Raw genomic sequence first — 23,763 nt, 5'->3', positions numbered from 1 at the left:
GGTCCTCGGTGGGCTGGGCTTGCATGTCCATCTCTGTCACGATGTTTCCTTCTGCAGCTTTCCCTGACTTCTGGCTTCTTCTGACAGAATACAGGCAAATCCCTTCCCTATAATTTATAAGGCCTCCAGTCACATGGATTCAGGCCTTGCCTGATTCAATCGGGCCTCATCTAAAACCTAGAAAACACCTTTTAATGAAGTTAAAGAAACCTAAGTAAATGAAGAGATGAAACATGTTATAGATTGGAAAAGTCTATATCACTAAATTTAATATCCCTGAATTCAAGGCTGGAGTGAATAAAAATCCTGATTATGACTACATACATTTGCCAGATTCATCAGTTTCCTTTAATTTCATTAAAAGGCATTGTCTAGGTTTTAGATGCTACAAATATTTTGTTACATATTTCCCTGTTTCATATAAGATTTAAATATGTCTTTTTTTGGGCGGGGGGGGGGGATGATTCAATCCCCATCACAGATCTGTCTTTCAAGTGTTTATGCCAAGTTTTTATTTTTGAATCAGCTTTATTGAGCTATAATTCACCAGTTTTAAGTGTACGATCTGATGAATGTGACAAATGTACACAGTCATAATCACAAACCAGAATATTTCCCTCGCCCCAAAACTGTCGCTCATGCCCAACTGCAGTCACCCCTCTCACCTACCCCTGGCAATTACTAATATGCTTCCTTCAATATATTAAATAACTTCATGTTTTTTTTTAAATTTCATGCAAATGGAATCATACAATGGTCTTTTGTGATTGGGTCTCTTTGTTTAGCGCAGTGGTTTGAGATTCCTCCATAACCTTGCCCGTATCAACAGCATGAGCCTTTGAATTAGTATCCATTATGTGAATAGATTGCAATTTGTTCTCGTTTATCCATTCACCAATTGGTGAACATTTAGGTTGTTTCCAGTTTTGTGCAATTTTGAATAAAGTTACTATGAATATTCAAGTACAAGTGTTCATGTAGACTTAAACTTTTATTTATCTTGGGTAACTCTGTATTCTAGGAGTAGAATGACATGTTATATGGTAGGAAAATGTCTAACTTTAATAAAAAAGAAAACTCCCAAACTATTTTTCAAATGGCCATACCATTTAGCATTCTCAGCATCCATATATGAACATTGCAGTTCCTCACCAATGAATCATTTTATAGTTAGCCATTCTGGGGAGAGTGTGCTGTTTTTCTCACTGACGTTTCAATTTGTACTTCCCTAAAGACAAATGACTTTGAGTGCTTTCTCTGCATTTATTTGCCATCCCTATGGTGAATTGTCTGCTTAACTCTTATATCCACATTTTTTAAAAATTCAGGCTGTTTTTCTTATTATTGATTTGCAGGAGCTCTTTATATATTCTGAATAAAAGCCTTTTGTAAGAGTTCTGTTTTGCAAACATTTTTCTTAATCCGTGGTTTGCATTTTCATTTTCTCATCATTGTCTTACGAAAAGCAAAAGATTTAATTTTTATAAAATTTGCCTTATGATTTTTTCTTTTTTGATCCATGTTGTTTTTTCAGAAATCATTGCCTGCATCAAGGTCACAGTGAATTTTTTTCCTATGTCTATCTAGAAGGTTCACAGTTTTAGCTGCTCTTACATTTAAATGCACAATTCATTTTGAATTGATTGTGTATATAGTATGAGAGAAGGGTTGAGCATCAGTGCTTTAATATGGACATCCAATTGTTCAGCACTATTTGTTGACAGCACTATTCTCTCCCTTTTGAATTACTTTGGCAGCTTTGTTGAAATTTAATTGACCATATATGAGATGGTCTATTTTTGTGCCTTCTATTCTGTTCATTGGTCTATAATGTCTGTCTTTATGCCAAAAAAGCAATGGCTTGATTACTGTCGTGTTATAGTAAGTTTCAAATCAGGTACTATAATTTCCCCCAAATTATTTTTAAGTACTTTGCATTTCCATGTAAATTTTAGCAACAGCTTGCCAATTTCCACCAAAAAAAAAAAAAATCCTGATAGGATGTAGATTAGGATTTTTATTGAATCCATAGTTGAACTTAGGGATATTAAATTTAGTGATATTGACTCTTCCAATCCATAGCATATTTTATCTCTATTTACTTAGGTTTCTTTAACTTCATTAAAAGGTTTTAATATACAGATCTTACAAATATTTGTTACATACTTCCCTGTTTCATATTTTCAATTCTGATAAATGATATTGTTTATTTAAATTTCAATTTTTAATTATTCATTGCTACTATAGGAAATACATTTGATTTTTGTATATTGACATTGTCTAATTCCTTGCTAAACTCCTCAGGATTTTCTATGTAGACAACAATTTTTCTGTGAATAAAGACAATTTTGCCTCTTCCTTTTTAATTTGGATAGCCTTATGTCTTTTTCTTGTCTGATTGCAAAAGCTAAACCTCCAGTGCAACATTAAATACAATTGGTGAGCCTGGATATTTGTGCCTATTTCCCCAGGAGGGAAGAATTCAATCTCTTGCCATTAAATCTATGTTAGCTCTAAGTTTTTGCTAAGTGCCTTTTATCAAGCTAAGGTAATTTCCTTTGATTTCTTTAATAGATGCAGGGATTTTGAAGTTATCTTCTTGGGTAAGTTTAATACATTTTAGATTAAAAGTTTCAATGACTGTCCAGTTCATCTCAACTGCTAGACTGTCTTGGATAAAGCTATTCATAATATCTTCTTATTGTCCATTTAATACTTGCAACATTGGTAGGAATTCCATCCATTTTGTTCATGATAAAAATCATTTGTGTCTTCTCTCTTTTTATCTTGATAAGTTAAAATAGATATGTTCATCTATTTTATTAACATTTTCCAAGAACCAGATTTTGGACTCACTGTTTTTCCCCATTGTTTTTCTTTTCTTATTTCATTAATTTCTGCTCTTTTAATGTTTCCTTTATTCTGATTGCTTTGGGTTATTTTTATGTTTCTTTTTTGTAAGATTAGATGGTTTTCTATTTTCTGTTGTCTATTATCTATTTATTAGATAATAAATAGATTTTCATTTTCTATTATCACTATTTATTGCTAAATGTTTCCTTTTAAACACTGTTAATCATATACCACAAATTTTGATATATTATGATTTCACTTCATTCAGTTTATGATAATTTTCAGTTTTCATTGTAATTTTTTTGACTCAGTCATTTAGAAGCACATTATTTAATTCCCCAATATTTGGAAATTTTTCTAGATATTTTCACTTAATGATATCTAATTTAGTTTTAATATGATTTGAGAACATACTTTGTATTTTAAATGTATAAACACCACTTTTATGGTCTATCTTGCTAATAGATACCTATTCCTTTCATTTCTCAGTTTTTCTTATTAGTTTATCAAAAGTTTTTATCATAAAGGTGTATTAACATTATCAAATAGTTTTTCTGCTTCAATTGAGAAGATTACATATTTTTTCCTTTCATTGTTGATACCTTGGTTAATTTGAACAGAATTTATAGCATTAAGGAAATCTTGCATTTCCAAATTAAATCCAGGATGTATTTTTTCAGCACACAGCTGAACTTGACTTGCTAATATTTTATTTAGGATTTTCACACCTATCTCTGTAAAAGTGATCTATAATTTTTCTCTTCTTTCTCTGTCCTTCCCTGGTTTTGGAATCAAGTTAATACTAGTATCATAAAATAAGTTGAGTGACTTTCATTCTTTTCTATTACTCAGAAACAATTTATAAAAGACAGTTTATTGGTCTCTTGATAGTTTGGTGTATCTCATTTATAAGACAAACTAAACATTGTGTCTATCAAGAGGAGATGCAAAATCTATATACCAATAAGATTACTTTTATAGTAATTGATTCATCCAGATATATTATTTCTTCTCATCTCTATTCTAGACAATCATATACTTTAGCTAATTATATATTTCATCATATTGTCACACACACTATGATAAAGTTGTTCATAGAAATATCTAGTATGTCTGTTATAAAACTTTTTCATTCCTAATGTTTTTACTTGTGACTTTTCTGTCAACCCCCTTCAATTAATCCTATCAGAAATTTGTCATTTTAAAAGAATTAGCTTTGATTTCATTTATTCTTTCTCTTTTTTAAATATTTGATTTTATCTTTATTATATCTTAGTTGCTATTATCTTTAGGCTTACTTTATTGCTCTTTATCTACTTTATTAAGTGCTTACTTCATTACTTTTTATATGTTGATAATTCCTAATATATACCTTTAAAGTCATAGTCCCCAACTAAAGAACACCTTAATTTCATGCAACAGATTTTTATAGGTATTGATTTTATTGTTTTAAATAATTTGTTATTTACATTGTCTTCTAATTTTTTCCATAAATTATTAAGGGTTATATTTTTAAAGTTCTTCTATTTTTTTATGTCTGAACATATGATAAGGTTGGTAAATGTCTTTATATCATTGATCTCTAATTTTCTTGCAATATGTTTAGAGACCACCATCTATTTTCTATAAATTCTTTGTTGGTTGAGACTTCTGGGACAGCTTAATATATAATCAATGTTTGTAAACACTTTGTGGATATTCTTAAGGAATGTGTGTTCTCTTTGATTTTCAGGATTTCGGGTATAGCTTATGCTTTTAGGTGGTTGCTCAAAGTTCCTGTACCTTATTAAGTTTTTCATGTTCCTTTTATAGCACTTTCAAAAGAAGTCTCTCAAAATATCCTACTCTGATTATGGATTTGTCAGTTTCTCCTTATAACTCTGTAAACTTCCTCTTTAGATGTTTTGTAGTTATGTTGTTAGTTGTACTCAGGCTCATGCATATGATATATACTACTGATAAAGTAGTTTTCCTTTTATTATAATTATCAATCTTCTAGATCCCTACTAACAACTGAAAACTTGAAATCTGTTTTTCTGATATTAAACTGAAATATCTATTTTTGTGATTAGTATTTGTCTGGAATATATTTTTCCATATTTTTCTCTTTTGAACCTTCTTCATTGTTACAGTTTAGATGTGTCCCTTGTAAACAACAGATAGATTTTGTTTTGGGGGAAACTGGCATTTGTGTTCTCCATTTCCCAGTGAAGTCCTTGACATTTAACAGAGCACTAAGTCATGCATGTTTAATGAAAGGTGTACCAAAGCCTAAATCCACACATGTAAATAGGCAGATTTAGAGCCCAGATCCCCTGTATCTATTTCAGGGGACTTTTCCTTCATGCAGTCACTGTTGATATATAGAGGAAGGAAAAACTTCAACGTGGAGAAGATACACCAAAGACGGAGAGGTCCCTGATCTAGTAGAAGGAACCAGTCGGGCAGTAAGAAGCCTCAGCTCACCCAGGCTTTGCCAGTTACTCCCTGTGTGAACTTGCCAAGGCGTCACCCCTCTCTGGTCCTCAATTTACCATTTTGCGGGACCGATAGAAGCATATACTTCCCACTCATGTAATTGTCATTCATCCTATTTTAAAGATGAAGACATTCATGCTTAATGAGTGAAACACAGGTGTCCTAGGCAAAAGGCCTAGAAATGGTCCCAAGCCAACCTTTCCCCATGATGTCCTGAAGTTCACTAGGAGAATCCGTGCTTGTCTTCTCTGAAACAGAAACAAAAACACAAAAAATACAGACACGCCAAAGTGAAGTGCTGTCTTATAAAGACTGACACTAAGAACAATCACACCATCTTCTTGGAAAATCTTTCCAGGGAAGAGCCCTGGACTGGGCCAAAAAATGTGAGCTTTGATATTAATTTAGACCAAAAAAACTTCATTGCTGGCTCTTGGTCTCCTCATTTGTGCAATGCATGGGTTACCTCTCTAATCAGGTCTTACTTGGCTGAACTTCACATTTTCAAAATATTTTGCCAACCAATCTGCATTTATGATGACATAATTAATACGATTGCCCAATGTTTATTAATCAAAGACATATATAACAGAGTAGGCAATAAAATCGCTTCCCCCAAATGCCTATGATGTCACTAGCAGCCAATCAGAGCTGAGAGAGACATTCCTGTGGATTAGTTTAAAGCTCCCATACAGCTGGGGCAGATGCGTGGGGGCCCAGCAGGGTGGACCTCCATGGCCGCAGGCCAACATCTGCCCGGAAACACCCCGTGTGGCCTCCTGAGTCGAGCCTGGGTGTAAGGAGGCGCTCCCATCTGGCGTGAATATCAAGTGTTCCCTGGAAGCCTTGGGTGAGCGTGCAACTCCTTCCTCTAGCTGTCTCAGGCCTGGACAGTTATTCCCAGGGTGGGCCTGGTGGAGGGGGGGACAGGGACAGGGTCAGGCAGGTCCAGGAAGGCCAGGGATCGGCTTAGCCACATGCTAGCGAGAAATTCAAGAGCTTACAGTGGTCGCCACGGAGAAGGGAGGCAAGGCCAGGCAGGAGTAGTGGCCGAGTTTGCGGTCACCTTCAGCCTCGAGCCCACGGCCTGTATGATCCCTGTACGAGCAGGAGGCCTGGGGAGATGGCCACCTCCCCTGGGCACCAGTCTTTGGGCAAGGTGCTTGTGTTCTCCAAGGCACTCTTTTTAACTTTGTCCAGTGGAGATGAATCCCCACCCTCTCTGCCTCTTTGGGGCATTTAGGAGAGACAAATGGGGACTTGGGATTCTGTAATTCAGCAAACATGCCCTGAGGGTTCCTCCTTGGGTGTTGTTCAATCAGCAAGGCCTCCTGAGGTCGGCCCTGTGCCAGGAGGCCAACCAGCTGCCAGCAACAGCGAGACCAAGGAGCCGAGGGCCCAGGGAGGGAGAGCCACGCCCCTTTGCAGTGGTCTATTGACAGGGTAAGGGGCCCCTAGGATTGCACCCCGCAACCTCCAGGCGGTGGGTGGGCTGTCCAGGGTCACCCCCGCAGGCCCCTATCAGGGGCGTGAAGGCCCAGTAGGTGTCCTCTGGTGGAAAGGGAGGGGCCCTGGGCTGGGCCAGGAAACTTGGGCTTTGACATTCGTCCAGGCAGAAATCTTTCATGCTGCTCTCGATTCCTTCATCAGCACCGTGGGGGGTTCCGGCCAGGGGGACCCATGTGCAGGGGAGAAGACACAGCGGGTGCTGAGGAGGGCAGCATTCTGCAACTGGGTGGGAGTCAGGGCAGGGTCAGGGGAGGTGGAGAATCGCATTCCCTGCCCACATGGAGCCTACAGTCTCGATGTGGGTGGGTGTCGGGAGGTGGCAGGAAAGCAGCAAGTTGGAGAATTACACTTTTGAAACTTACAGATAAAAATGTTCTGCCCCGGGAGGGGTGTCCCACGATTGCCGGGAGGGACTCGTGAGGGCAGAGAGATTGCCAGGAGCTTGGCTGGGGGAGGCGAGGGTCTAGATCTGGGCTCTGAAGCAGCAGAGGGTTCTGGAAGGCAGAGAGTCACGTGGGCAAGGCGTCTGGAAGCCAGCAGCCCCCAGGGTCAGCACCCTGTCCCGCACAGAGCGAGGCTGGGGAGCTTCTTTTTTTTTTTTTTAATTTATTTTATTTATTTCTCTCCCCTTCCCACCCCCCCCCATTGTCTGCTCTCTGTGTCCATTCGCTATGTGTTCTTCTGCACCCGCTTGTATTATCAGGCAACACTGGGAATCTGCATCTCTTTTCATTGTGTCATCTTGCTGCATCAGCTCTCCGTGCGTGCGGTGCCGCTCCTGGGCGAGTTTGCTTTTTTCACGCAGGGCGGCTCTCCTTGCGGGGCACACACCTTGCACATGGGGTACCCCTATGCAGGGGCGCCCCTGCATGGCACAGCTCTCCTTGCACACAGCAGCACTGCACATGGACCAGCTCATCACATGGGTCAGGAGGCCCTGGGTTTGAACCCTAGATCCCCCATATGGTAGGTGGATGCTCTATCAGTTGAGCCACTTCCTCTTCCCCCAAGCTTCTTCTTGGGAACCCCTCTCCTCCTCCTGGCTGAGCGGAGGCCTCCTGCCCGCTAGCACTTAGGAGAGCTCACGAGGTCTTGCTATAACCCCCGGCAGCAGGTATTATCATGTGACCCCTGGACAGCTGAGAAAGTCAGGCTCAGAGAGGGGCAGCCCACTGCTCAGCGTCCCGGTGTAGAGCGTGATGGAGTCAGACTCAAAGCCAGGCCTGCTGGCCCCGAAGCAGCCTCTCGCTGTGGCCTGGGGCCCAGGCCCACGAGCCATGTGCTCCTGCGACGCCGTCGTGGGCTGAGCCTTCTCCTCTTGAGTGGGTTCGCATATCTGGAATAAAGTGGCCCTCGTGCCCCTGGTATCCCAGCCGGTATCCCAGGCCGGCTGAGCTCACTCGCCAAAACCCGGCAGCTCTGCACGAGGTTGCCTGAGCAGGACCGACTCCCTCCCATCCCAAGCACCCGCCGCGTCGCTTCCTCTGACCTTGCCAACCCTGGCTTCTCTGCCTTCCAGAACCCTCTGCCACTTCAAAGCAAGCAAATGAATAAACAAACCAAAAAAAAAAAAAGGAAACTAAACTTCCATCACCATTTTTGTTAATTTTCCTTGACGCTGCTGGCATTCAACTTTGAGGATGTTTCTAGCAAGATTGAGGGGGAGAAAATGAGCACTTTTCATTCAACCGGAGTTTTATGGATTTTTTTTCCTTCTTTTCCTTCTCAATTCTGAAGTCATAAATTTCCCCAGGCTCCAGAATGTGTCTCATTCCCCCTCAATTTCATTCTTCCTGGGCCCACACGTAAAAGAGATTGGGGGAATCCGCAGCCTGATTCTCTCTTGGGTCTTGGCAGGCAACGGGAGGCAGGATTTTTTCAGTCCAATGTAGACAGGATCGTGAGCTGCTCAAAGCCAAGCAGGCAAGTCCTTCGAGTTCAGTGCCTGCTAAATGAGCCTCTAACAAGGGACAAGAGATAGATTTTCCTCTGTGATCTCCAAGGGAGTCCCCGGGGCAATTTAAGGGCAGAAGGGTCCCAAAGAGAAAGGGAGAATGAGGGAATGACCTTGGGGCATCACCCTTGAGGGTTTCTGCAGACTCGCCAGTGGCTGCTTTCCTCCCACGGCCTCCCTGAATCACCTGTGATCCAGGTGGGACTCTGCTCTCAGCTCCACTTGGCCGTGGAGGAAACTGAGGCTGGATGAGAGGAGATGGGAAAACAGACCTTCAGCTGCATTCCGCGCTGGCCCCTTTGGGGCTGAGTTTCACTTGTGGATCTCACCTCGCAGGAAGATCAAGTCCAGGGCCCAATCTGGGTCTCGGGGGTGGGGGTAGGGCCTGGCCGGGGGACGGCGATCAGCTGGGTTGGAAGAGGAGATGTCAATGCCCAGAGCTGCTCATCAGCCATCCCTGTCTCGCAGGCCCCGAATTCCAAACTATCTGGTGGGGAACTCTTCTAGGACTAAAACTGTGTCAGGGCCCAGACGCTCTAAACGGGTCTATCTCGCCCCAAAACCTGTGCTCAGGGCCTGATCCTGCAAGTTTCTGGCGACAATAATTAATGAATGGAAGGGGAGGAAAGGGCAGACTTCGAGAGCTGCTCCGAGGCCCCAGGGCCCCGGAGAATCCAAGCTGATTTTCCTGCCGACGGGAGGCCTCTGTGGACAGCGAGGCTGGAGGACCCGGCCAGGATGCTCAGCTGTTCTGCATTTCTCAGGAACGCAGGGCCGGCCTCCTGGGCCACCTGGCACCCAGCTGTTCCCAGCAGCCCAGCTCCTCGAATCCGGCACTAGAGGGGCCCTGGAAGCCCGAGGAACAGAGCCTTCATTGTTCAGAGGGGAGGGCAGAGGCGCAGGGGGCCCCCGGGCTGGGTCCACCCAGCTCCGGAGCCCCAAATGCGGGGGAGGACTTGGGCGACCTTGGCGGGCCTGCCACCTCTGCCCCAGTCCTCCCCACCCCTACCCATACCCATCCTTTTTGACGGGCTCCGGGCCCCACTCAGGCTCTCCTGGAGACTCTCAAGTCAGCTGTCAAGTTCCAGTTCAAGCTCACCTCCTCAGGGAAGCCTTCCTGGACTTGCTCTCCCGCAGTGCTGAATGAGAACGCTTCCTCCGTGCAGTCTGCCCGGCTTGAGAACCTCCGTCACAACGCTCTGCTCACCGCAGGGAAGTTTTCTATGTCTTGTGTCGGAACTGCTGGCTAGACCCCGAGCTCCTCGGAGGCCCAGCTGCAGTTATGTCTGTTTCTGCCATCCCAGAGCCTAGTGCCAAGCCTAGCAGAAAACCTAGGTGCCCAGTTAATGCCTAGTAAATGGAAAATTTTAGTGAGTGACCGAAATAATAAATATCTCTTGAAAAAAATCATTTTTTTACACTTACACAGAGAACAGCAAAGGAATGGACAATAAGAAAAAACCCAAGCATTGTCTAAGAAAGCCAGGCAGTGAGGAATGCTAAAAAAAGAAAGATAAAGTAGCGTTGGGGGTAGGGAGCACTGGCGCGTCTGCCTGGGGTGGGTGGCACTCGGCCCCCCTCTGAGGAGCTGACCGGATGCAGGGAAGGAGAGCGGCCCTGGGTCCCCCGGGGGACCTCCAGGCAGGGACGACGGCCGGGTTCAGGCGGGGGGGCCGTGCTGGGGGTGTGTGCAGAAGAGCCGGGCGCCGGGCCGCTGGTGGGCAGGGGTGCTGGGGGCGGGTTTTCGTCATGGCCGGGGCAGCAGGGCCTGTACTCCTGCCCACAGGTGGGAGAACTGCAAGCAGGCACCGCGGGCACCGGTTACACGTTGGAAGTTTGCGGTGTCATTCCGCTGGGGTGGAAGGGCCTGGAACCAGCAGGACTGAGTGGGAAATCCCAGCGACATCACGGTTGTCCCTGAGGACAAAAGGGAGGTCAAGGGGTTGATGCGGTGAGGGAGCTACCCCAGGGAGCAGAGAGGTTTACGCAGCAAACACTGGCTTCCTTCCTCACCCCACAATACACACAGCCACCAGTGTCGAGAAAGTGCCATCCTGCTTCTGAGGTCCGTCTTCTCCTGCATATGCTTCTTAACTCCCCTGCGAGTAACACTCCCGGAGTTCACCCGGCACCGGTGGCGGGCCATGTGAGTTAACAGCCCTGTCTCCACCTTTTTATCAGGCACCCTGAGCTACCTTGACAGCTTCCTTTTCCTGGAGGCAGATCACACTGCCCAAACTCAATAAAAAAATGACCTGGCTACTCACTGTGGCTCTCCCGGGTAATCTGCAGAATATTCAGGCAGTGCAGGTTGCCTCTTCTTACTGCTGCCTCTCAGAATAAAAGTTTAGGATGAGACAGCCTGGCCCATGGGCTGAGGCCCCTTGCTTCCTGAGAAGCACCCTCTTTCCCCCTGCATGGGGCCCCATTTCAGAAATTCCTTCAGAAACGCAACACATTTAGTGAGGCCGTGGGGGTGGAGGGGTGTTAAGAAAAGATTGCGGAGGACGGTGGGGCATTTGTCCAATAAGTTCAACTTTGAGGAGTCCTGTCCTGGGAGGGCAGCCCACTCTGGAGCTGGGGCATTTACGTCTGTTTATCCTCCCAGTCAAATGCCTTTTATGTAGCCTGTTGATGTTGGAATAAAAAAAAGGAGGGGCTGACCTCTACAGCCCATTCCCAAAGTTGAGATGAAAAAACCTCATTTCTTTTCCTCAAAAAATGAACTCAGAGTTCTTCGTTTTGTTTTGTTTTGTTTTTGCTCCCCTTACCCTCCTTCATCTCTTTGCCAAGGATGCCCATTGACAGCAGCTGCTAACAAGCGTGGACTGATTCAGCAGAGGCATCTGGCTCAAGAGTCACAAGAGCTCAGATTGCCCTTTGGAGGGATGTCATCAATTGTTTATTCTACTGCAGTTGACCCCATTGCATCACAGGCCTTTGACATGCTGAGTTGGCAAGCATGTTGGAGTTGGAGCCTCAGACGCCTTCTGCGTAGTGTTGCCATAGCTACCATCATATTGCATGCCCACTGTGTGTTGGGTGCTGTCTGTGAATTTTATCCAAGCCCAGGTGTATTAGTCAGCCGAAGGGGTGCAGATGCAAAATACCAGAAATCGGTTGGTTTTTATAAAGGGTATTTATTTGGGGTAGGAGATTGCAGATAGCAGGCCATAAAGCATAAGCTACTTCCCTCACCAAGTCTATTTTCACATGCTGTAGCAAGATGGCTGCCGATGTCTGCGAGGGCTCAGGCTCCCTGGGTTCCTCTCTTCCTGGGGCTTCCGTTTCCTCTGTGAGCTGACTTCCTGGGGCTCCAGCTTAAGGCTTCAGCATCACACTCCAACATCAGAACTCCAACATTAAACAACCCACAACCCGATCTTTTGCCAGGCCTTTTATCTGTGAGTCCACACCCACCAAGGGGTGGGGACTGAACTCCCTACTGGTGCAAGAGGTTTACCTGATTACTTAATCAAGTAAACCTGGGAATCCAATATAATCTAATATGCCCAGTTTACAAACATAGTCCACTATTTCCTTTTGGAATTCATCAGTAATATCAAACTGCTACACCAGGAATAACCCCATGAGGATTATCGTCCCCATGAATAAGCCAAGGGGCCAAGGAGAAGCGCAACTTGTGCAGGGTCACGGCCAGTGCATGTCCAGGCCAAGACTTGACTCCCAGGCACCTGCCCATTCTCCGCTGACGTGTGCTGTCGCCAGAAGCAGTGCTCACTGTGCACCTCCTCTGTGCCAACCACTGGGCCAACTGCCAGGGCCTCTGAGAGCCACTAGACTCTACCAGAGCCCCCCGGAGTCTCAGGTTTGGCTTGGGTTCTTGCAGAAGCAACCCTCGAAACAAGGATTGGCAGGTGGTCCTGGGAAGCTTCGGCAGGGAAATTGGTCTCAGTCCCCCTGGGGAAGGCAGGGAGACAATATACAATATATAACATGCCCCCAAAGCATTCACCCTCCCAGCCGGGAGCAAGGGAGCTGGGATATTGATCCACCAATCTGCCATCGCAGGTTGGCGAATGCTCCCAAAGGCAGGAAGGAGTACGTATTTTGACTTTCTGCACATGTACGCTGACGGTGCACCTCCTGCCAAGAAAAATAAAAGTCCTCAACAGACATTGCCTACAAGTGGGCAGAGGGAAAGAAGAAGGTGTCATTTATTGACCTTCTCCTTTCTGCCATGCTCTGGCATCTACGTACCTTTGTCATACACGTAGAGAGAGGCAACACATAAATATGATAATAAGCACAGATATCTGGAATCTGCATTTAAAAGTAACATGATCTTGAACAGATTACTTAATCTTGCTGATGCCTGCTGCAAGATGGGAATGGTGACATTGGCCACATAGAATGAACAAGGATTGAAAGAGATTATGTGCGTGAAAGCAGTCATCATAAGCTCTAGAATTTAGGGAGTTCAAAAACTGTTAACTACTTTTGGTTTCTTTGTTTATTTTTATCCCCACCCCTTCCCTTGCGGCTTTTTTGCTTGCTGTCTGCTATGTCCATTCACTGCATGCTCTCCTGTGGTTTTGCTTGTCCCCCTTTCTTATTTTGTCACCTTGCTGAGTTGGCTCTCTGCAGTGCTCCGTGATGCTTGTGGGCCAGTGGCTCTCCGCAGCGTGTGGGCGAGCCTGCCTTCACAAGGAGGCCCCAGGACTCGAACCCAGGGCCTCCCATATGGTAGACAGGAGCCCAACTGATTGAGCCACAGCTGCTTCCCTGTTAACTACTTTTTTAAACCCAAATAGTCCAGATCATTCAATTATCATAATGACATGTGAGGAAACTGAGTCTTTCAGAGGTTAAATAACTCATCCAACATCCCGCAGGTGTCAAAGAGAGGAATTGGGATTTGATCCAAGACCAGGTGACACCAGCAAATGGTGGCACCTGTGACGCTCCTGAGGATCGATGCCATGATCAAAATCAGGGACTGGGTTCCTTTCTTCTCTTGTGTGACTTCTTCCCACACCAAGGAGCACACAGCTCAAAGAAAGAACGAGCTCCATAGCCCTCTGCCTTCGGAGCGTATTAATTGGAAGCAGTAGAGGTTGTCGCCGTGTTCCTTTCCAGATTTGTAAGGTAGCCGTTCCCCCAAGTGCCTAGCACGGACATGCTGGAGATCTGAAGACACTCTCTAAAGCTCAAAATTTCCAAAATGAATGTTTTATTGGAGGGTGGGCTGCAGAAATGCTATCTCAAAAGAAATAATTCAAATAGGGAACATTGTCTGTGGCATAAAGGTTAAAAAAAAAAATTAAGTGACTTTGGAAGGAAGCTTCAACCTGAGAAGAAGGATCAAAAGTGAAATTGATGGCTGCAGGGTGAATTTTTCTCTCTCAGGAATTTAACTGCCCCGATAGAGATAATGATGTTCTCCTGTCAAGGCACGGAGGCGGGAGGGCTGCAAAACAAGACAGCAAGAGGCCTCGCGGAGCTGGTTCAGCTCGGGAAGCTTTATTAAGGGACTGGGAGGAAAGAGGACTCGCCCTCTCTCCTGTCCTTCCACTGCCCTCTCTCTCCAAACCTGAGAAAGGAGCTCGAAGTCCACTTCCGTCCTGGGAAGCTAACAAGGACTCACGGCTCACAGTTCTCCATGGTTTGTGAATAATGCTAGCTAGCAGCTTGCTTACCTAAATTAACTTTCAAACGCTTCCCAAGGACCCTGACTGGTAGGCATTGTCAGCCCTATTTCACAGATGGGGAAACTGATGCCCCAAGAACTCAAGAGCCAAAAAGGGGTGGAGATTCAGGCCGCATGAGCTCCTAATCACCACACCCCACTGCCCCCCATTTCTTATCTCCCGTGGCCCTTGGCAGAGCCCTGCTACCGGTGGGGCTTTAGGCTCATTTCTCAGGGAGATGACCCAGGACCAAAGAGGGGCAATGACCTGCCCGTGGATACCCAGTGCATGCACGGCACCGCTGGACTGTGAAGCAGAGTGGTCTGACCCCAGGCCACGTCCTAACTGGTGGGCATGATTAGTTTGGTTTCTGGATCAGGCATTTTAAGTTTTTCTTAGCATTAGATTAGCTTCTTGTGTTTGATTGAACTGTATCATCAAAAAAGGAGTCAGTCGTTCAAACACGCTTGAAAGTTGTTTTAATTTAGTCTTTTTTTTTTTCCTGGAAAAAAATAGGACTGAGAAACCAAGTCACCTTGAGGAAAATTGTAATTATTTATAGTTTTGACCACATAGCAGGTATAAAGAGATTTACATGTGTGTCTCCGCTTACACATAGGTGTTGCAAACAGACATTTTCGTATATACAAATACGTTGCCTATGTGTGAATCGCACACACTCTCCTGGCGGTGCTTGGAAGAATTATCAACCATCATGAAATGAGCTGATCTCTGATGCTGCTCCTGAGCAGGTTGCTGTCCCCATGAGAAGCATCTTGATTGCAAAGCAAACCCAGAAGCAGGTATGTTTGCCCTATGATTTCTGATTTGGAGCTCATTCTTGAAACCTGTTTGTCTTCTTTATCTACCGCATCTTTAGGCTGGGGTGGAACTTCCCTGATAAGCCAGCCCATCACATCTCATCAGACCTCACAGTCAGCTGCTCTCTTATGCCATGGCGCCCAAGTTTTACATCTGACTGTCCAAACCCAAGGTATGAAAATCTCTCCCACCACATTTGCTTGGCATAGTGACAGAGAGAAACATTACATTTATTCTGTGATTTTATTTATACCTCAATTTCTTCTGAAAAGTACCAAAGGTGGTATAAGTAAGATTTAAATCTGGATGACTAATATATCATCTCAGTTCTAGAGGGCTTCGTATTTCATTCAATTTGAAATGGAACATGATCAGGTTATTAGATAAATAACAAAATGTGATATGTAATTTCTTTAAAGAATAGCTGACAAATTATGTGATCGCTCTGGTATTGATTAAATTTATATAATAAGCACTTACCTTACTATAAACCCCATATGTTACAGATTTGTCTTAAAATATAAGCCAGGGTCTAGTGGACAGTTATATATGGCATGGAGGGCGTGAGTTCATTCTGATCTGACCTCGCTCAGCCTCGCTTTCCAGAGCAGAAGAGACTGAGAACTGGCTACCTGACCTCAGGGTCACTGTCCTTTGTCCAGCAGCAATTTCATTGCCAAGCACTCTTACACAATGCAATTGCCTTTGAAACTCAAGCTTATAGAAAAATTACATTGCACCAAGTACTAAGTTCAATTATATTCTACGGTCACATTTCACATCTTGCCAAGCCTACCTTTTAAAGAGGCCATGGCCCTTTCCTTTTATTAGAACTCATGTTTCTAAGTATGTTTGTAGCCCTTTTAGGCAGAGTCACCGTGAGCTTTCATGGTGTGAGAAGAAGGGCTAATTTTTTCCACGTTTTTTTAATTACAGAAATTGTGCATTTACAGCACAATCATGTATAAAATACAGAATTCCACATGCCACACTATCAACACCTTGCATTGGTATGGAACTCCTGTTACAGTTGATGCTAGAACATTTTTTATAATGGTCCTATTGACTAAAGTCCATGGTTTAACCTAGGGTTCATGGTTTGTATAGCATAGTTCCATGGAATTTTTAAAAAATTTTGTTCTATTACCATATATGTATAATCCAGTATTTCCCCTTTTAATCACATTCAGATATATATTTCAGCTCTGTTAATTATGTTCACAGTGTTGTGATGCCGTCACCACCATCCATTACCAAAGCATATCCAAATAGGACCCCTGTGCAGTTTCAGCTCAACTTCCCATTCCTTATCCCTACCCTCTCCCCTGGTAACCTATATTCTAGATTCTGACTGTGAGTTTGCTTATCCTAATTATTTCAAATCAGCGAGAACATACAATGTATGTCCTTTCGTGTTTGGCTTCTTTCACCCAACATGATGTCTTCAAGGTTCATCCACGCTGTTGCCTGTATCAGGCCTTCACTCCTTCTTACAGCTGAATAATAGCCCATTGTATGCATATACTACATTTTGTTTATCCATTCATCAGATGATGGCCACTTGGGATACTCCCATCCCTTGGCAATTGTGAATCATGCCACTGTGAACATCCATGTGCAAATATCTGTTTGAGTCCCTGCTGTAAATTCTTTTGGGCATATACCTTGCATTGGGATTGCTGGGTCCTATGGTGATTTTGTAATTAGCATCTGAAGGACCACAGCAGCTGCACCATTTTACATTGCCATCAACAATGAATGAGTGATGAAGGGCTAACTTGAGTAACTGGCCTCCATTTTTGTCTCAAAGGTGCCATCTGAGGTCACCATATGGTTTGTCAACTTAAAGCAAGTGGCTTCATGCATTCCTAATAAGTTCCTTCAATTCAGAGAAGTTTCACCTTGGAAGCAGCGTGAATACCATGATGTCAAACTCCTTTGTTTTTTAGGTGGTCTATCTGAATATCAGAAGGGGAAAGTTAATTAACCAAGGGCACACAGCAAGTTCATAGCAGAGCTGGGACTAGGCCCAACTGTCCTGAGACTAGCACCTTCTTCCATTCCACAGAGCTGCTTCACCCTCATGCAGAAGGATTTCCATTTTATGAAGTTGCCTCTGAAAGAGGGCAGTGGCCAATGCCCAATGTCTCTGCCCATCTGCACCAATCTCTGGCCATCGATCCATGCTGCCCAGTGTAGCTGCACACACTTTCACTCTCCAAAATTTTACCCATGATATGCTCTCTTAGCTCATCCTTGCCAACGCTGCTCAGATGTCCCATTGGTATCCAGTTTCCACAATACGCATGTCTAGAATGGCTGCCAAACCAAGACCACCGTTGATCCTTAAACATCGGGTGGGATGCAGAGAAGTCAGGCAGTGTCTTAGTTTCCCAGCTGCTAAAACAAATACCATACAATAGACTGGTTTAAACAAGAGGAATGTATTGGCTCAAGGTTTTGAGGCTAGGAAAAGTCTAAAATGGAGAAGCTAGCAAAGGAATGGTTTCTCCCTGAAGACTGTGGCTTCCTGGGACTGGCTGCTGGTGATCTGAGGGGTTCCTTGGCTTTTCTATCACATGGCAATGCATATGGTGACACATCCTTGAAAGAGCAATTAGCTCACCATCTGGTACTCTCAGAAGATTTCCAATCCCATTGCTGCTTGCTCTCTCTTTGCTCTCTTGAGTGTGAATATGCACGGGAACCTGTGGAAATTTAGTGAGACTCTAGATGACACTTTTTAGAGAAAATGAGGAAAAAATGGACTTCATGTTAGATGTAAATGCACAAAGGTAAAATTAAACACATTTCTCTGGTCCCATGTAAATCACATGGCAAAGAGCCCCTGTGGAGGATGCCTGCTTATTGTTGCTCTACAAGTTGACCTTTAGCTGTGGGTGAGAATGATTGGACTCACACCTCACTCTCCTGGTATGCCTCTTGTGAGCACACCCCTGGGCCAGGTTTGTCACATGCATGGATGGCTGACCCATCTCACAGAAGAGAAGGCTAGGTCCAAAAGGTCACCCAGGTAGTGAGGACAAAGTCACGAGCCTTTCACTGTCTCCTCTCTCTTTCAGCTTTTTCTTAATCTGCTTATGGAAAATTCAAAGGGGCAACTTCAGGTGACTGATTAGAAAAATCATTGCCCAGTCTTCTCCCACATGAAGTGGGTGAATCCGTTTAGTCAATGCACACTGGGTTGTAATTTATTGGAAGAATTTGTTTCTCCTAATAGACTTAGCCCTTTCATGGTAAGGAAAATAGTTGACCCATGCTTATTTCACTAGAACCTAGCCCAGGGCACGGTACATAACAGGCTCTCAAGTGGAGGCATCACAACATATGCACGTGGCGTGTAACCAAATGAATGATTAGCTGGGTCTCTAACTCCCACATGATCTCCCCTTGCCTAGGCCAGTTCTGTGCCTTCAAGGCAGCCACCATACATTCCCAAGGATATTAAGCTATTAGTGGCAAATCCAATACTCGGATTCTGTCTGTTCTACCTCACCATTGCTACTAGCTGTCTTATGGTTCTAGATATGAACTGATATGATAAACAAAGCCATCCATTGTGCACTTATTATGCACTTCCTATCTGTCACTGGGAAACTGGCTAGATTGGAGAAATTTCTTTTGGGACCAGTAGGGGACCAGCATCTGAGCATGGAAACAAGGTGACAGTTTCAAAGAAGATGCTGTACTGGGGTCAGTGGTGGCCACAACATGTAGAAGTGCCATAAAGTGAGAAAGATGTCACACTCTGTGGGCTTGCAGAAAGGTGATTGTGTCAACAAGATCCTGCAACAGGACTGTGCCTTCCATAAGAAGCTCGTCATGTGACCCTTTGAGTGTATGACCTCTCTCTTCCCGGAGACTTCGTGGGTTGGCAAGGCCTGGAGCTAAGGGAGAAAAACTGTGGCCTCACGATGTGTCTCCAGGAGCACCCAAGAGGCAAGTCCTAATCTGAGCACCAGGCATAGTAGGTCGTGGTTTAGAGTGAGAAGAATACACTGAGAAGCCAGCCAGAGAGGCGTGGAGATTCCTGCTGCAGAGGGACTGGGAGAGCCTTCCAGAGAAAGGCACCCAGAGCTGGGATTGGCTGGAAGGATGGGCTTTTAGAATTCAGAGGGAGGAGGGATATTCCCGGTATGAGCAAAGATGAGGGGCCCTCGCACAGGGGAAACGAGGACTGATAGCGCCAACCTTGCTGGACTCCTGCCAGTGCCAGGCGAGGCGGGAAGGGGAGACACCCTGCCCAGCCCTCCAAGCCTTCCAGTCCCCTGGACCATGTCAACACCTCCTGCCACATGGCAGGCTTTGGACACGAGGGTAAAAAGACAGGTAGGAACTGGAGGGGAGCCACATGGGAGCCCTAAAGTCCCTAAAATCAGGTTTACGAGACCCCTTGTCTGAGGACATCATTCTGAGCTGGTGAATCTTTCGGAGGAAGAAACTATCACAGTTTCCCCATATCCTGATTTTAAAAAAAAACAAATGCAGACCCACCTCGGAGATATTACAGCTGCAGGTCCAGACCACCGCAATAAAGAGAATATTTCAATAAAGCATGTCCCATGAAATTTTTGGTTTCCCAGTGCATATAAAAGTTATTGTGGTCTATTAAGTGTGCAATAGCATTATGTCTAAATAAACAATGTACATACCTTAATTAAAATGTGATACAGAGACAGGAAGTGGGCACTTGCTTTTGGAAAAGTGGTGCCAATAGACTTGCATGATACAGTGTTGTCACAGACCTTCAATTTGTAAATTAAAAAAAAACACTATCTGTAAAGCACTAATAAATGAAGCGTAATAAATGAGGTATGCCTGTAAACAAGAAAACATAAAATAAATTATCAGCAATATATCGAGGGAGCGCCGAGCTGGTTGAAATGGCAACACCTTCCTTGCATTGCCCCAAAGTTTCAGAAGTTCCTTACCTTCCCTCTGAAAACCCCGACAGATGAAGCCCGCTGAGGCTCTCGGCCACTGGCAGACTCCATTGAGCAAAGTCCTGTTCTAGCGTCAGAGGTCAGGCTCTTCTGGGGAAGCTCATTTGACAAGCTGCTGTTAACATCCACATGGAGTTAAAGAAGCCTGAGGAAAGAACAACATACACATGCAGGATTTGGGGCTTGGGGGATTAACAGGTTTTGGTCAAATGCTGCATCCTCACCTGGTTTTGATTTTCCTTCTGTTTGAAGGCGGAGATTTAAACCGAGTGGGGGGATCAGGCCCCGAGCTTCCCACCCTCTCCACAGTCCCGTGGGTGGGAGCCGAGGGGAGGAGCAGAAGGGGGGATTTGTTCATCTTCCAGGGAAGCCCCAAATGCATCGGGCTTTGTGGCTCCCCTCCCTTACCACTCCTCTCTCCTTGAACCCTGCCTCTGAGCGCTGGCCCTAAAGCTGACCCTCTTCCCTGGAGGCTGCCTGGACTCCTCACACCAGCACCCCAAACCAGAAGCTCTCCCCTCCCGCCATTCCTGTCCCCAGCAGGACGTGTGGCTCCAGACATCTGGTCTCTCAAAGCAGGAAATCTTCAGGCCACCTCTCCCTCTCCTGAGCTCCTCTCATCCTAAAGATTTACCCCTGAAATGTTTCTGGACTCTTCCCCCTTTTCTGCATTTTCACAATTGCTGCTCACCCTCTCAACATAACATGGGGAGCAAACACTCACCATCTCCTACAGGACTTCACTCACTGCCTCCTAAGAGGGCCTGTCCTTTCCAACAGCCTTCCTTCAGGTTCAGCCTCCCCGTTAAATGTTCTCCCAGGACAAATCTGGCGCGTGCCTCTCCTCCCTTCCTGAAGCTCGGCTGGGTGGCCCTGCACCTTCAGTACCTGACCCCTGCTCCTTAACCAAAACGCAGAAGCCCCTCCACTGCCTGCCACCGAGCCTTGCTCTCTGTCCTTGACTCTTTCAACTCCAGCGACAGCAAATCGTTTGTGTGCCCCAGGTTAGGCTGTCAGCCAGGTGGGTTGGTACTTTCTCCTCCCCGGGCTGGGTTGGGCACCATCATCCTGTCCTCCAGCGCCCCACCCAGTGAGCTACACCCCGGAACCAGCCTTACCTTTTCAAACGTGTCTGTTGTGTTGGTGTGACCCGTTGGGCCACAGGATGGTGGGCTCTTCACACCAGGGCTCTCTACCCAGCACCAGCTCCAGTTCCTGCCACTGCTGGTGTTCCAAAAGGAGTCGCCCAATGGACGTGCAAGTCCCTTTCCTCCAGGAGGGGAGCTGCAGCTGGAGCCCGGCAAGCCTTCTCTGTGGGGTCTCAGGGCTTCAGGGAAACTTCTCCCACCCCCACTTTGATGTGGAGACTGAGGCCCAGAGAGGGAGGAGCTCTTGTGCCTCACCTGGACAGTCCCCATTCCCCAGTGCTGATCCGGACACTGTCATGCCATGCTTGGGCTGTTCCCAGCCCCCAATACTGGCCTGGACCTTCTCCTGCCACTCCTGGACTGTCCCCAGTCCCCGACGCTGGTCTGGACCTTCTCCTGCCACTCCTGGACTGTCCCCAGCCCCCGACACTGGCCTGGACCTTCTCCTGCCACGCCTGACTGTCCCCAGCCCCCGACGCAGGTCTGTACCTTCTCCTGCCACTCCTGGACTGTCCCCAGCCCCTGACGCTGGTCTGGACCTTCTCCTGCCATGCCTGACTGTCCCCAGCCCCCACGCTGGCCCTGACCCCCCAGCAGGACACTTCGCTCTCTCTTTCCCCACTGCAGATATGGCCCCCGAGGCCGCCTGCAGCCCTCAGGAAACCCCGGCTTAGGGACTCCACTTCCTGTTGATAAGAACGGTCCTCGAGTAGGAGACAGGACTCGTGTTACTTATCGGGCCTTGAAATTGAAGACAGAGAATACTTTCACAGCTTCTGGAAACTCACTGTCAGGCAACCATTCCCAGGACTAAGACACTGATTGAGAGTCTGGCTAAGCGGAGCTCTCCTTCCAGCACGTTCTTGTCAAACTCCGGTTCTGCTAGCACGTGGGGACCCATCTTTGGCTCACGCCCTAGGAAGCAGGAGGGTGGACCAGGGCGTCCCATTCATCACCACTTCCTTCCCGTACACCCCATCATTTAATCCTCTCCACCAGCAAATGTCTTAGTGTTCCTGTTTTAGAGATGAGGAGGCCGAGGCTGCAGGGAGTTGTGGGACCTGATGACTGTCACCCTGCGTGGAGGGCTGGCGCAAGAATTTAAACCAAGATCCACTAGTCTCGACCCTGAATTCTTACCCATCCCGTGCTACCACATCTCAGCACGAATAACCAGGCTGCGTTCACAGGGCCCCAGAAGTGGCCATTTCCTGTCTTGCTCTGGGATGACCGAGGCCACGCTGTCTCTAATTGCTTGGGCTTGTGTCTCTTGATGTGTAATAAAAACTTGGAAGGCAAGAAAGAGACACAACCTGAAGCCCGTGTTAAGAGTCAGGCTAACAGGTGAGATCGCTGAAAGCCAAGGGGTGGGAACCCAAATCCATTTGGATTGCATTTTATTAAGAGAAGCTCTTTTCTCTTATTCTTTCATTTTTCCTTTATTGTGGCTGCCCTATGGGCATGCGCTGTCTAAAAAGAAAGTAGTTAATTGGTTTATTTAGCCAACTATAGATGTATTCAGTATTATTCTTCGTCCTGTGAATTAAATTAAATAGTTTATTTACCCCCATGCAATTCATTCAGTTCATTTAATTTAATTTCATAGTATAACATGGGGAACAAACGAACAAGATTTCTCCCTTTGGGAGGCAAATGGGCAAATATTTTGGTTCTGAATTAGCAAGCAGTAAAGCTGATATTTATAATAAATCATCCATTGTTAGCCATCCTGAAAATTATTCAGTGAATGGTCTAAAACAGACATGGCCATAGAATAGATACATTGTTGGCTTTTACTGCAGCTTTGTTGTTTGTATTAATGAGCAATCTAAACTGAAAGCTCAGAGATGCCTCCTGAGCAAATGGGCTTAACAGACATGACATGAGCACCTACTACGTGCCTGGAATTGCACAACAGCTTTGCCTGTGTTAATTACCCATCGCCTCAAACTGCTTAAAGCACATCAGCGTCTCCCTATCTCCTACAATAAGATCTCCAAGCCCCTTAGTGGAACTTGCAGCACCTCCTAGGGCCTGACTCCAATAATTTCCCACCCTCACCTCCTGCCCTTTGCTCAGCCCACCCCACGAACCTTCAGCATTTGCTGTAAATGTTAGAAACGCCAGAGCACTTGCAGGTGCATGAACACAACCAGGCAGCTCGAGGATTCTGGGTCTTTTCTCCTCTTCCCTCTGACCTCTCCCCAGTTCCCGGGTATACCCTGACTCACGGTTCAAAACTCACTTTAGGCCATGTGCTTCTCCAGACAGCCCACTGTAACTCCTCTTGTGGAGCTGATGCCACCCTCCTTCTCCTTCACAAGCTCCCGCGTCATCAACAATCTTCAAACATGGCGGGCATGACCCTGGAAAGCCGGTGGCCT

Source organism: Dasypus novemcinctus, chromosome 3 (assembly GCF_030445035.2).
Source record: "Dasypus novemcinctus isolate mDasNov1 chromosome 3, mDasNov1.1.hap2, whole genome shotgun sequence".
NCBI lineage: Eukaryota > Metazoa > Chordata > Mammalia > Cingulata > Dasypodidae > Dasypus > Dasypus novemcinctus.
Note: the sequence above shows the minus strand (reverse complement) of the source record.